This window comes from Chiroxiphia lanceolata, chromosome 2 (assembly GCF_009829145.1).
Source record: "Chiroxiphia lanceolata isolate bChiLan1 chromosome 2, bChiLan1.pri, whole genome shotgun sequence".
Classification (NCBI taxonomy): Eukaryota; Metazoa; Chordata; class Aves; order Passeriformes; family Pipridae; genus Chiroxiphia; species Chiroxiphia lanceolata.
The window spans coordinates 83,977,796-83,992,747 of record NC_045638.1 but is presented as its reverse complement, the minus strand read 5'-3'; the positions used below and the strand labels follow the sequence as shown (position 1 = coordinate 83,992,747).

At 39.9% G+C, this 14,952-nt stretch overlaps 1 protein-coding gene across 1 annotated transcript in view; it reads left to right on the top strand.

Annotated features, from left to right (window-relative positions):
• TYR (tyrosinase) overlaps window positions 1–14,952 on the top strand; it is a 54,440-nt gene that overhangs the window by 20,584 nt on the left and 18,904 nt on the right.

Sequence of the window (14,952 nt, the reverse complement as noted above, 5' to 3'; positions counted from 1 at the left end):
GAAAGAGTAGAGGAGCACAGTTTTGCAAGAAAATAGTGGAATTGCTACATTAAGGGCAGCATTCCAAGATTTAATGGTGACCTAAAAAATTTCTGTGCCACTATAATACATGTGAATGGCTTCAAAAAATTTAAACTGGACTGCATTTACTCCAAACTCTGATGAATAAAGAACAATTAAAAAAAGAAAAGCTAAGCAAAGGACAGTAAAAGCCACACAAACAACACGTTCTGGAGCAGTTTATATTTTCTTACCAATCTTCTACTTTCTCCCCCTACACTGACTGTGACTTGACTACAGCAATGTTTAGGACAATAAAAACTATTACACTACTTTTGGGAGTCTTCCACAAATCTGTATGGTCAGAAACCTACTGACTGAGACTCTACCTGCATGCAGGTGCTTACTGAGATGAAAATCAAAATACTTTCTTCATTTGGGTCACTAAGGCATGCAGCACAGAAGGGATGCAGATTACAACTTGCAGACATCGTCTTGCACTGAAGTTCCTTAGTTTCAGGCAGTTTACGCCAAAACTCTTATATAAAACTTTGTCTTATTTGACCAAAAACCTAGTAGGTGTAAAAAAGACAAAATTGAAGTCAGATTTGTCTCTTCATATATATTTAATATATAAAAGGAGGGGGGGAAATAATATAGTTTATATCTATATATAATAAAATATAATATAATATATATATAATAATATAAATGTATAACACATACATTAGATATTTAATGAGCCAAATGATTGCATTCTTCACACTTTAAACATCGAGAGATAGGCATCAAGTCTTAGCAGGTCACCCAGGCATCAGTGGAATGGTCCCTTAAATGGGTGACCTACCTGTTCTCTGCTCCTAATATGGTAGGGCACAATTAGTCTTCTGGAGGTGTCAGTTTTGAAACTCTTTTATGTGAAAAGCTTTTCCTCCTAACATTTTAAAAGTTAAACAGCGTAGCTCAGCTGTGATTTAGCATATCCATCCATTGTCTGCTCAGCAGGATGGATGCATGAGGGTTTCAAGTGTGGTTACAAAGCTCACTCTGGTGATTGTAAATTAATTTTCCAATATCTAGGCTATTAAAAAAGGAATCAATTGAATATTTATAGAAAAGGTACACAGAAGAGAAAGAATTATGATGTGCCATATCAAAAGAATTGTTTTCCTTAGACACTGACACTTGTATAAGACCTACATATCTCTTAGCTCCCACTCTTTGCAGGGCTTAAGTAACCACTTGGTCCTCATGCTGACCTCTCAGCATGAAATTGACAGAGGAATTTCAGTTGTAGTCATTATGAGTCTCTGGAAATATTTCTCATAAATGTAGTTGTTATCAATTTTAAAAGGCAAAATTATTTGCAAATGACAACCTCATTAAGTCGGACTAGTGTTGAGGAAATAAATCACTGCAAAGGCACTGTGGGGGCAATACAGATATGCATGATGCAACCTCATCCCATCTGTGGCAGAAAGAACATTACAGTGCTATGCAGCTGCTGTCTATATGGACTTTAGTACACACAGATGTAAAAACTGAGAATAATGTTGCGTTTTGTATAAGTGACAGAAAAGTATTAGTATGATTTCGGTTACTTTGGTTACTTAGCAGCCTTATCCATGACAGATTAATCATGCTTTTAGTTATAATTAATAAGTAGGTGACTGATAGGTACATACAGTACATTTTAAAAATGCTGTTCCTCTCCTACATAGACTTTAAATCAGAAGGGCTGAAAAGAATTTATTTTCTGAGAGTCAAACAAGAACACAAAGAATAGTGGAAAAGGGAGAAACAGTATCCAGAGCAGCAGAAGTACATTTTTCAGCTTTTCTCATTTGGGCAGAATACTTTTGAGCTGATTGCTGTTACTACATTGTGCCAATGGGCTTTTAATTGACTTTTAAATTATATCTTCTGACAAGACAGCATCTTTTTCCATGTTCCTTGGTGAGAACATGGAGAGTTGCAAGATCAGGTTTTACTGGCAAAGTGTGTAAAAAAACTGGACATCAACAACCACAGTTCTGCTGGGATTGCAAATGCAGGGAAGAACAGCTCTGTGTCAAGAAATAAGAATGGTCCAGCACTTTGAGCATCCATGTGGGATCCAAAAGAGGAATTCCCTTGCTCCACTGCAAATTCTTTGGGTGAAAGTGAGCATGGAACTTGCTGTCCCATGCTTTCATGCCCTGGAGATGTGTTTCCTTCCCATTGATTTGAGTGACACTTTCGAGGAGCTATGGATCTGAGCTTCAGTTAACCCATCTGTACAGTGGGTGATATTAGATGCCTACGCAAAAGGGATGCTGTCAGGGTAAATGCATTAATGACTGTGAAATGCTCAGTTACAACCATAATAGGAGTGATAGAACTAAGGCAATAGATCATAGGAACTGATTTTACATGGAAACATATGGTACAGAGGAGGATAAACAAGTGTATACGGAGTCTGCTGACAAGGTGTGAGCCAAATGTTAGGAGCTGCTCTCCAAACTGAGCAACAGTCAGCCTACATCTGCTGTCCTTCAGCCTTTCCTGGTTGGGCCTGAGCACAAAAGGAGGGAATGATGGACAAAGCAGAGGCGAAGTCTCAGGTGAAAAGAAAAGCATCGGCTTACAAACACTTCCCTTTTTTTTATGTCATTCCCTCTCAGCAGTGCAGAAGTATGAAAGCACCCAGGCAACAGCTTTCTTAGCAATGATTAATCAGGCTCCTTGACATATAATTTGATAGCTAGAAGACCTAGGGAACAAATCTCTGTGCTTGGTAAAAAGAGCTGACCACCCTGAAAATTATTAATTTTTGATTGAATGGCTAAAAAAAATAAAAGATGCAACAAAATACACATTCAGCAAAAACAAGAGCTTTTTTAGCATTCTGAAGCATTTCTCTTAATTGCAAATCTCTTTACTATTCAGATATGCTTTACAGTCAGCACAAGGGAATAACAAGAGAGGAGTCAACCCACTCAAGCTGGAAGGAACAGCTGCACAGGCAGTGAAAGCAAGGGCCCACAGTCCTACTTGAGCTCACTGGGGTGTTTTCCGTACTCTGAAAAGGAACTCTTTCCTCTATGCTGAATCTTTCAGATCCTCTATCTCTACAGCCACATAGTATCTCCATCTGTTCTCCCTGCACTTCTGTCCTTTGAATGTTTTTTTCACCTTTCTTCTCATTTGTGTGTACTTCTACTCTTCTTGATTTCCACACTCCATCCAACAATTCCCCTCAGAAAAGCTAAATAGCAATAGGGAATATAAGTTGCCATACAACTTTATAGCTGCACAACAGCTAATGCAATAGGGTCTCAGTTCTCATCTCATTTCTAAGTTTTGCAGCATCAGGCAGGGTTTATTACAATAATGTGGATGACTTCCAAAGCCCTGGTTTTAGAACAAACCATTTAGCACTAATTTTCTGGAGAAACCCAATACTGTGTAGGATTTCATTCTCTTGTATCTCTAAAATCTAGTATTTGTTAGACTGTTTGCATGTTGTACTACAGCTAGACCCAGATTGTCAGTACTAGCGATGCCGCCATTACAACAGCTGTTTTCTCCAGCTTTCATGAGTAACTACACAGCTCAGAATACTGCTGCAACCATCATTGCTTTAACTCAATACTCTGCCCAGGTGTTCTTCTCTGTCCTTGCCCTTCTACTGCTTCTTTGTTCTCTTCACATCAGGTCAACTGGTCTCTATTGTGAAGGTCCTTCACTGCTCATCCCCAAATCATTTCTTCTTCATTGTAAGGAACTCACCCCTCCAAAATATTCATTATACCAATCTCTATTGTAAATCTGTTTTGTATTCAGACAAGTCACTCCATGCTCCTCGTGGCTGGGCATTGTTCACACTGTGCATCCACAAATTCAGTCACTGTTCTTCCTTTCAACATGACACTTGAAAAAAAGCTCAGATGCTAGTGAGCTGAAACATTCGCTTTGTAGGTGGACTACTGCAGTCTCACTACATGGGTGCCTAGTCCTCCTCCTATCTGTTTGCATCTATCTGTTGTCCCTTGTCCTGTGTTTATGTCATATGCTCTGTCATTAAGGGACTGTCTCACTGTGCTGGTCTGTGTCTCAAACTGCGACAGGCACATGGCGTATTCTTTGCCTCTGACCATGGTTCTTAGGTGTCAAAGCAACATGAGCAACAGGAGATGACAATTGCTTTATTTACAGTTGTATGAAGTGGCAATGACAGGACACAGCTGGACATCCATGCTCTGATCTTGTTACTTCAGTTACTGTTTTGCTTGCTATCACATAGGACTGATTTCTCGCATCAAAGAAACAAAATCTTCAGAAGTGGGAGGTGTGCATACGTATTTGTGTGTGTTACATGCATTCTGCTAAAAGTAATCCAAGCCAAGGATAAGGTCACACACAGAATGGAGACACTCATTTACAGCCACTGACATACATGCATACTGCCAAGTAGGTGTAGAAGAAACTCTCCTACGCATCAGCTTCAGAGCCCAATGATAAAGCCAAAATTCTGCCTAATCAAGGCAAATGTCTCTGTGCAATGCATTAACATCAGCTGCCATAGACTCATATGCAGAATGCTGAAATAAATCCTTCTACTTCAGTGGTAGGCTGGAGCTGGGAGCTTAGGAAATACTGGACTCTAGATTACCTGGGAATCTGACAATAAAATGCTCACATTGTTTATCAGTGAAGTGCTAAACTGAAAAGTATGTATAGAGAAATCTGTTAAAAAATAAATTAGAACCCAAAATCTACACATCCTGATTTGCATGTCAGCAACACTCCATTCCCTAAGCCAACTTTATGGACACTTTCAGTCCCTGTGGACTCAATATACTCACTACTCAACATGCCCACCACTCAATATATTCAGGCCAGTCCCTTCTTCCGCTAAGAAAAGAAAAAAAAGAAAAGAAAAAGAAAGCATTCTGGCAATAGTAATTTGTTGGAAAAATCACTTTAACAAGAGGAAATTTTATTTTTTCACTTCCGTGAAATGTCAAAATAAAAGCTCCTTATTTTTACTCTGTTTTTGAAACAGATCATTTTCATTTTCTCTTAAGTGTCATCTCAAGGTTTTTAAACCAAAAAATGGATGAGAAAAAAACAAGTTGTTCTATTGTTTTGAAATGTTGACAGGAAACAGGAACTTATTCTAGTAGTTAAAAACTATTTTCTTCAAGGAACATTGGAGAGAAGGCATTCAAAAGAATCATCGGAAATTCTTGTAAGAAAACACTATGTTTCCAGACTTGTTTAATATATAAAATAAGAATAATTCCTTATCCTGAACTGTCTCCTGTGGGAGACAACACAGATAATGCACGAGGCCAAGGAATTATTTTCTTCATTTGATGTACAAAAATGAGAGACACCAAAATATGTAACTGAGGTGCTGAGATGGAGATTGTAATATAATGACTTATCAGCAAATAATAAAGCAGTGTAAAAACGGAGAAATCACTGCATAAACACTAAGTGTATGATTAATTTTATTCCTTGATAAGGCTCACCACAGCAAGGCTCACCACTTTTTGAGGTATGTTTGTAAAAAAATGATGACACAGTCTAAAAGTCATCCTTTTTCTGGAGCTGAATGAATTATGGCTTGGAGCCACTTGAAATCTGTTGGACAAAGGCAGGTCAAGAGGTTGCTATTACCAGTATACCTCCTCCTACACTAACAGTAAATCCACAGGGCTTCTCCATCATTCCAGCTCAGGATCTTACAGTCTATGTCCAGCCCTGTATGCTCCCAAGTGCCTGTGTAAAAGCAGTATATGAGATGAAGTCATCTTCATAATTGTCCCTGGCACGAAGGCGAAACTCAGTCAAGTCATCCCACTCAGTGAAAGCATGAGCATCACTGAGCTACTGCTATGCTAAGGGGTGAGAAAGTAGAACTTTTAAAAGCAAAGCCCCTGGGATTTTCTCCTGAACTAGAGACATTTTTGCACCATTTCCAGGACAGATCTGTGATGGTGGTATGTAGCAGGACAACCCCTAATGCTTCCAAACACTACTGTACCTCCTAAAAGCTTTTCATTTTGCTAATATATCATTTGATATTTCTCAACTGAGTGAAATATTGTGAAGCTAGTGGGAGATACAGTCATTTCTTACTCAGGATATATATCCATAAAATTTAGGTTGACTTTTGGAATTAAACATCTAGATTATAAAGTGCTACTGCATAGGGAAAAAAAAGAACCATATTCATGGTATGACATGGCATATATGGGAGCAGTAGGATAGTATCAGTTGGTACCGTATGATTTTAGTGGGACCGTATGCATGTACCAAATGCATGTAAGATGGATAAAGAGGGGAAAAAACCACTTCAGAAACAGACAGGGAAGGCAGCAGAAGGTCGAGGACAGAAGTGTGATAATTGTGGAGGAGGTGCACAATACCCAAAGAAGTCCCCACAAACATTTTGTCTGCAGGACTATGAATAGGCAGGAACACTGTGTAGTTTACCTAGCCTTCCCGGCCCCAGAGAGCAACCTTGTCCTCTGGTACCTGGGTGAATGAGGGCAGCAGCATTGGAGCTGATGACTTGCTCACACCTTAAGTACCTGTTAACACGCAGGTCTTTATCAGAGTCACAGCTAGTGGAGCTTCTGATTTATCCTTCTAAAGAAACATTGTCTAAGCTATACTCTTCTTGAGCTACAATGCAGACATCTCCTATTGAGCCTCACTTACAGTTAGTAAGACTATAGTCAAGTAGTTCATAGAATCATAGAAGAGTTTGGGTTGGAAGGGGCCTCAAAGATCACCTTGTTCCAACTCCCTGCCATGGGTAGGGATGCCTCCCACTGCTGACTAGCGGCCAGATAATACAAACGTCTCTGCTGAGGAACCTTTTTGTCTTTTAATCGTATGGGTACACTCAAAATACTTTTTTCCATCTCTGTACAATATCCAACATAGAAGGTTTGTTTAAACTCAAGTTCAGAAATTGCTATAATGCAAATACCCATAACACATGTAATGCTTAAGGCATATGAGGTTGTTACCCATTACTTGTATATGCAATAAGACTGAGCCTGGGAAAGTTGTCTCCCCACCTCCAAAGCTCTTGGGGAATTAAAGAAATTTTTGCAATACATCCTGGGTGGCAGCTGCATCTTCTCCCTGCCTCTTGCATATTACATGGCTCCTCCTGGGAAGAGAGGTCTGATCAGCATGCACATCTACATCCCACCAGCAGGATCTGTGGCACAGCAGCAAGGTAGCCTTCCCTGATGATTAACAAAATCACCTCACTACAACAGCAGCCGTGCTGGAAGCCACTAGGTCACAGAAAGCAGCTCTTCTATCAGGAGAGGTATCAGAGTGTTTCATATGAGGGTGGGCCAGGAATTACTTTGGTCACAAGCTTTATTGGCACACATAAACTCCTATGAGTATGAGATACAGAGCAGATAAGTACCGAAGGAGTGGGAACTCGAGAATGTAAGTTTTTATAAAGGAAGTTTCTACATTTTAAATTTTGTTTCCCCTTGGGGATGTCTACAAATGTACAGGAGGATACATGCTCCCTCTGTCACCCCAAGGTCTCTGTTGGCACTGAACCGGAGCTGCTAACCTTTCCCTCCTAACCTCTCAAGCTTTGCAGCATGTTAACCAGAGCTACTCAGCTTGTTTGATGGAGCTGACTCACTCAAAGTGGGCTCAGTATGTGGGCAGAGTGAGTTCACATTTACTGCAAATACCACATAAATATATCCATGGAAAGCAGAGTGTAAGTGGGAAGGTTGGGGTGTTGCTGAGATACACATCTCTCCAGTATCTCTCCCTCCCTTTGATATCCCTGTGTCTGGGGCTGAAAGGAAAATCATACACCAAGATACTCTATTTCAGCAAGCCTGAGCAGTTCCCGCTACTGTAATTGCAAAGCACCAAAAGGGGTACAGGAACAACCTTAAAGGGTCACAACACAGACCATATAACCTATACCATGGCTAGAGTGGTGGCCAGAAGCAAAAGCAAAGGAGTATAGGTTTAGAGCATCTCTCCTCCAGTGGACAGAGAGGTACTGAACCTATATAGTACACTTGAGGCTGCACCTGCATCTAAAGTAACCTACATTCATTTAAATAAGTCCTCTGGATATTCATAGATAGACCATATAGAATCAGAGAGAAGGAGAAATAAGGACAAGGATCAGTCTCGAGATAAATATTCTTTTTATCGATTAAACATGCATAAAACATACATATAGTGCTGCTGCTCCACCTTGCTTTAGGGGACAGACCAGAGAAAGGTTTAAACAGACATCTTCTATATTAGATGTGAAATACAGCAGTTGGCAATCTCACCTTCCATGTCATTATTCAGGCTAGATGTTTGTAATGACCCATTCTGCTCTTAAAAGTCAATAATATAGGAGGTTCAGTTCAAATAGTGCCATTTAAAATGGAGGTTTCCTATCAGTCTTATGGCAAGTGTTTAGTTCAGCCAACACGATTACAGAATGGATCACTTTGAACACTTCATATTTTGCGAGCGATTAGTGGTTTTTAAAAGGAAAGGCTACACTGCCCTGAAACTTTACAAGAGCTGCATGGTTAATCTTCACCCATTCTCTTAATGCTGGAAGAGGAGAAATCTCCCCATGGCACAGTGACCAAGATGAGCTCTGATGTAGACAGCTAGCATTTCCTTCCTGCAACACTTCTGCAATAATAGCTGATATAATTTTTCAAATTGTAAAAAATCACAAGAAAACATGGTGTTTTTCTCACCCACATGTAGCTACCTCCTATTCATCAAAAGAAATTATCATTTCACTAACATAGATGTGATTTGCAGATTACATGCCCTTGTGAACCTCAATAACGACAATCTTAAATTCTCAAAAGAATTGAATTACAGAGCACAGGAGTGGGTTCCATAGTGTCAGTTCAGCTACCTCCACAGCAGTCCATATTAATCTGATCATTATCTTTCTCTTCAGGGGAAACTAGTTATTAAACTTGGGAGCAGCTGGCATTTGTACTATCTCCTGCTTCAAGTGATGTTTTTCTGTTAGCTGCAAACCATTGCAAAAAGTGAACCTAAGAAATTTGACACAGGATATACATTCCAGCAAATGTTAACTTTTGTTTTTGATGCAGCATATAGTTGCATTTGTATTTCCTTATTTACAAAGCACACAGTGCACACCATCATGTCTCATCTATAACTTGGTTTTTTCAGTGTTGGGCAGTATTGGAGACCTACATCTGAATGAGAAACAAATATTTCTAACCAAACATTGTTCTGGTTTGACAGCAAGGGGTGAAACAACACATGTGATGACAGCTATTTAAGGATAAAGAATTTCTCTCCTGCACCTCGGAAAAGCCATTGACAACTTTCATTGGTGTTAAACAAAGGCTGGCTTGGCTAAGAAAAGTGGTAGAGTTTGGAGCAGGTATCCGACAGAATAACAGCACAGCTAATTCTCATTTAAACTCATTTCTTCCCAGCAGAGGGGTAGAATAAGCTTCCACAGGAATTACCTTGCTTTGCCAATAACTGGGTTATACTAAGGCGCTAACTAGTTCCAAGCTAGAGAACACAGACATCGCGCCGCGCAGATTCCTGCATCTTTTCCAACACTCAGCTTTTGTCTTTAGTGCCATGCTTAGCTTATCCATTTTCTCCATCTTCAATAAAATAAAGTTCTTTACATTGTAATCTAACAGCAACTGATCAACATAAATTGGGCTCAGCACTTGTTGTTTCATCCTACACAGTTTTATGAAAAGATAAAAACAATATTTCTGTAAGGCTCATTTACTGGGAAAGTAGGTTACAGGATTGCCCAGCTTGTTAGGCTTTGAGGCATGAGAACCGTGCCCCAGACTTGTATGCAACAGAGTTGAAGCCCCAAGTAGCTATATGAGTTTTCTGAGAAAGGTTAAGCACTTTGCAATGCAACTAAAGGAAGTCAGGACAGCAAACACGGAACAGAAATGCAGGACTTCAGCAACCCTCTCTGAGAGAGGAGCTGCATTTGGTCCTACATCACCAGCAGTAACCTCTGCTCAAGATTTTATCTGAATCCTCTGCAGGACTCTGTTGCTTGAACAGCTTCTTTTCTCAATAGAGGCTCGAGGAGCTGCTGACTTTCTTCATTCTAGAAGAGAAATACTTGGAGCACTACATGATTATCAGAGAATGACTGGAAGCTATATAGCCCTCTGCTCTCAATGAGCATGCAAAGCAGCAATGAGAGATCAAACTGCATCTTCTCCAAATGTCTATGGATGCTCAAGTTGTTTGACACGAAAAGAAAATTTCAGATGGAAAGCCTTAAGACTGTTCTCTACCCTTAATCCTATAGACACGTTGAGAGTCCTTCATAGGTAAGAGGGAAACTGCTCTAATTCATGTTGACAGAGGAAATATTAAAATATCTCATAAACGGCGTGGAGCTGTGTCAGGGAAGTTTCGGTTCCAAAAGGAGAAATTCAGGAAAGAGTTCCTTAGGTTAAAGAAAGGGCCTTCACCCAGAGAGTGGTGGGCACTGGAACAGGCTCCCCAGGGAGTGGTCACAGCACCAGGCCTGACAGAGTTCAAGAGGCATTTGGACAACACTCTCAAGCACATGGTGTGATTCTTGGGGCTGTCCTGTGCTGGGCCAGGAGTTGGACTTGATGATCCTTGTGGTTCTCTTCCAACTCAGGATATTCTATGATTCTATGAACCAAGCAGCTGCAGTAACCTTGAGGCTTTCAACAAAGTGGGACGTAGGCAAAGAGAGTGGCATTAATGGATTTGGCTGTGTGGGACTACAACTTTGACAGCTGTGCCCCCCTTGTTTTCTTTGTCTGACAATTTCCAAGCATCCAGTTTGTGCAGTGAAAACAAAGGAGATGGAATGCTTGTAGTGAGATGATGAAGCAGAGCAGTGTCAAGATCCTCAGGTGTCACATGGCTGCCCAACTCTTGGTATTTTGTAATGGGTGGGAAGGTGTCAGCATAGTGTATGTTATTATGCCTCACTCAGAGAATGGCACTTTAGGAGACAACCTGCAGCCAACATCAATCTTGCTGAATAAGTACGGGTAACGTGTCATCTACATGTTGCCTCTCAGTGTTGTAGGCGGTCTATTCCACTCTAGTCCACAGAAAAAAAAACAACCTTTTGAGTCAGAAGATGAAGTAAACAGAAACAAAAAGTAGGCCAGACCTTTCTTGAAAATGAGTATCCATATTTCAGAGGCATATAATTGACTTACCTGGGAATATATACTCTGAGAAAAAATCCAAATCACAACATTATATGAGGGAACAGGTCCACCGGGTTGAACATCATTTTTTATGTTTTGTGCAAGCTTGTGTTTAAAGTGTAGGGCTTGACAAATCTGGAAGCCCAAATATGGTATAGTTACCACAGCTCCATGTTCTTTGGTCCAGGCAGCAATGAGGTTGAGCATGTATTCCCAACAGGCACACATGGACACAATAGGCATATATATGCATATGCTAACATGTTTGACCAGATACACAGATCAACAAAAGAAATGCAGCTCTCACACAAATTCCAATGGCACCAACAGCTTCATCCTCTTTACCTCTTTGGCTGACCAGAATGAAAGCCTATTACAGGAAATATACATACAGATAGAGAGAAATACACATAAAAAATTTGGATTCCCCAGTAACTGGCCTTAGGTACCCATTCGACCCATTAACTGGATCGCCTGATCTCCAGCTGCCTCACTCACAGGTAGACACACACATGTCTGCATAAAGAGGTCTTCCAGTAGCTGGTCCAGGGACTGGCGTAGAAGACATTTGACAGAGGTAATGAAAGGGTCTGTGGAAGAGGCAATGTTGTCCAAGGATGCTTGTTGCATGCTGCAGCTTGGAATTGATAATGGTAGCCCATGGATGTTCCACAGCAGCTGGGACTAGACACAGAGTAAGCACTGTAACGCAGGGCAGGCCTCATCAGTGATTCACCAGCAAGGGACACAGCCTCAGAGGTCTTGGGTGGGTTTTCACAATAATTGAGGGCAGCATCTTAATTTTAATCAGACACTTGCATTATGATGGTGTAATTTGTTTACAACCTGCCTTAGAGTCCCTGTAGTGTTTTTAGCCAACTTAAAACAAAAAGAAAAGAATACTGCGATATAACTGCGTACATTGGCAAACAGTACAGTGTCTTGACTTTAAAACCTCAGCATCAGCAGCTCTTCCAGGATTGAAGCGCTGATGTTTCTCCCAAATGCTTGGGATGGGAATTACCTGAGGTGACTTTGCAATACCAGCTGACTACTGCCAACTTTTAAAGTGATGACTACTGTGTAATCACAGTCCTTGGGCTGGCATTTCAGCTTTCCTCAATTTGTTTCCTTTTCCTTTTCTTTCCAAATGCAAATACATGTTGCTTGCCAGATTTCTACAGAATGTCAGATCTCATGATACTGAAATAAATTGTATAAATGAGCTTTAAGCAACAATGTTCTGTCTTTCTTCTGCCATAGTCAGTCTGATCTAGCCTGTCTCACAACTCTAGATGAGGAATGAAAGTTTTTATGTCAAACCTGGCACAACTAGTGACAGGGCTTCAGATTTGAATGTAATAAAGTTATTACTGTCTTACAAAGTGGCCGCCCAGCAGCTGAAAGATTACTCCTGAGTGCAAGCTTAGCTGAGGCACGAGTTTATCAAGTTACTGAGAAGCAAAGAGCACAGTTTCATTGCTGCTTTAAGTCAGTTTAACCTGGTACATAGGTTAGGAAGAAGAAAAAGTCCTACTCAGCAATTAGTGCAACCCAGAGGTGTTCACCTCTGTTCCTCCTTTGTGCTGGTACTGGCCATCATGCAAAAACATAATGAATCAGGTCCATGGCTTTATCTTACCTCAGATATTCCAGAACAAACGAAAACAAATGAGATGTTTGGTTTGAAACGAAATTAGTTCCTTAATCCTGCTTATGGCATGGTTGTGCAAATGCTTACAAGAAAAGTGAGGACAAGAAAATAGGAGGCAAGAGGAAAACTGTACTTTGTCCTCTCTGGTGCTACAGACCCAGTGATCATGAACCTTCACCTTAAGGGGACTGTAGTCCTCCCACTGGGCATACCTGCAGTGTGACACATGTTCCTGATTGCGTGACAGAGTAATTCATATAGAAGTACTGAACCCTCATCTTCCCCCTTTCCCTCTCTCCAGCTGTCCTTAATTGCAAGGTAAAACACACTGGATTAAAATTCTCCTATTAAATCTTAGTGAAGGAATAGTTAGGTTTACACTATGAGTCAGTATCTCTGAGGTGGCTCAATACAAGGAATCTTTAGTAACAGATATTTATGATCTGTTTTCCCCCTTACATTCAGTCAGTCAAGTGTACCTCTGGTCACAACTGTGGAAGCACACTGTTGGGAAAAGGCCCTTAGAAGGGACACTTTGCAAATTATAAAGAAAATACCTACTCTACTGTTTTATCCTACTTTTTCTAGATTTTAAGATTTCCTTCCTGCAGGCAGTATCTTTTTTTCAGAGTGCACAACACTATCTGGAACAGTATGAAGAAATCCAGCCTATATACAGAAATGTTTTTATACTCTGTTTGATATTTCCACTGGCAACATAAACCCATTTATTTCTTGACTCATCCTTTCATTAGCTATAATCCCACTGCATATATTATTCATAAAATAATATGAATTCAGAAATATATATTGGTGGCCATTTTTTAATCATCCTCAAATCAATCCGATTTTCCCACTAGGTGGGTTTGTTTGTTTGGGGTTTTTTTTAATTAATTTTCTACTAAGGCTCATTTCATTTCATTTTGTATAACCTGGTATGTGTAGAGCAGGACAGGGAAAATATTTGAGTCTATTTATATGCAATTAAATGGAAGTGATATATCCGTGTCTTTTATAGATGGTTTTAATTTTCTCTGTAAAAGCACTATACCACACAAAAACTTTTTGCAAAAGCAAAGTATATTTTCCCTGAATGAAAATTCAAACTGCCAAAGCATCAACATACCAAGTGGGCGTCTTTATAACTCTTTACCACATACCAATTCTCTGGACCGATTAGAGCCGGTACACACAAGTATTAAACTCATCAACAGTTACAATGACCTGAATACAGAAGTATAGCAAAAAATTTAAATAAAATTGAGACTCCATGCTTTGCAATAATATAACCTAACTCCAATGGGTACCACAGTTTGGTAGGCAAAAACTGGCCCTGTAGCTGAGGTCCCACTCCACTACGGCATGTATAGTATGAACTCAGGCAAGTCATTTGTACTCTGTGCCTATTTTCTCTAGAGTAAAATAAAGCCTGTAAGACTGTCTAAAATTTCTCCAATATGCAGGAAGAATATTCTTTGCCTTTATGATTTGTTAGGAGTCCTTCTGACCAGATGATCTCCCTTGGCTATTTCTGCATCAAGCATGTGGCTTTTGACTGAATCAGATGGTTTGAGTGAATTTATCATGTCCCTGATCAATTTTTTCTATGTTTAAATACAAACCTTGAGCCTATTTTAGTCTACATTTGCCTAAATCCAACCCATTCTACAATATTAAAATTATACTTCTTACCACAAAAATAATCTTTGCATAGAGTATTGATTATCATAATCTAGTAATTACTTTAATATCACATCCACTACAAAATAATTTCTATTTTGGAAGTGCAATTTAGAGATATTGAGCCTCTTTGAATGCCAAATGTGAGACAGGACATCTTTCAATATTCAAATTAGTCTCCTATCTCTTTCAGTTCCTTGGCCTCTTATTTGGGACATTCGGTTTGGGCACTTTGATTTCTTCAAGAGAAGGAAGAAGTCTTCCAGATGCAGACAGTCTTTGCCCTAATCAAGATAGAATTATTTTTTAATCTGCCCAAGGCCTTTAATAAAAGCTGTCTCTTCCAAGTCACTTTTACTTGCAGTTGAAGAAATACAAAGGGCA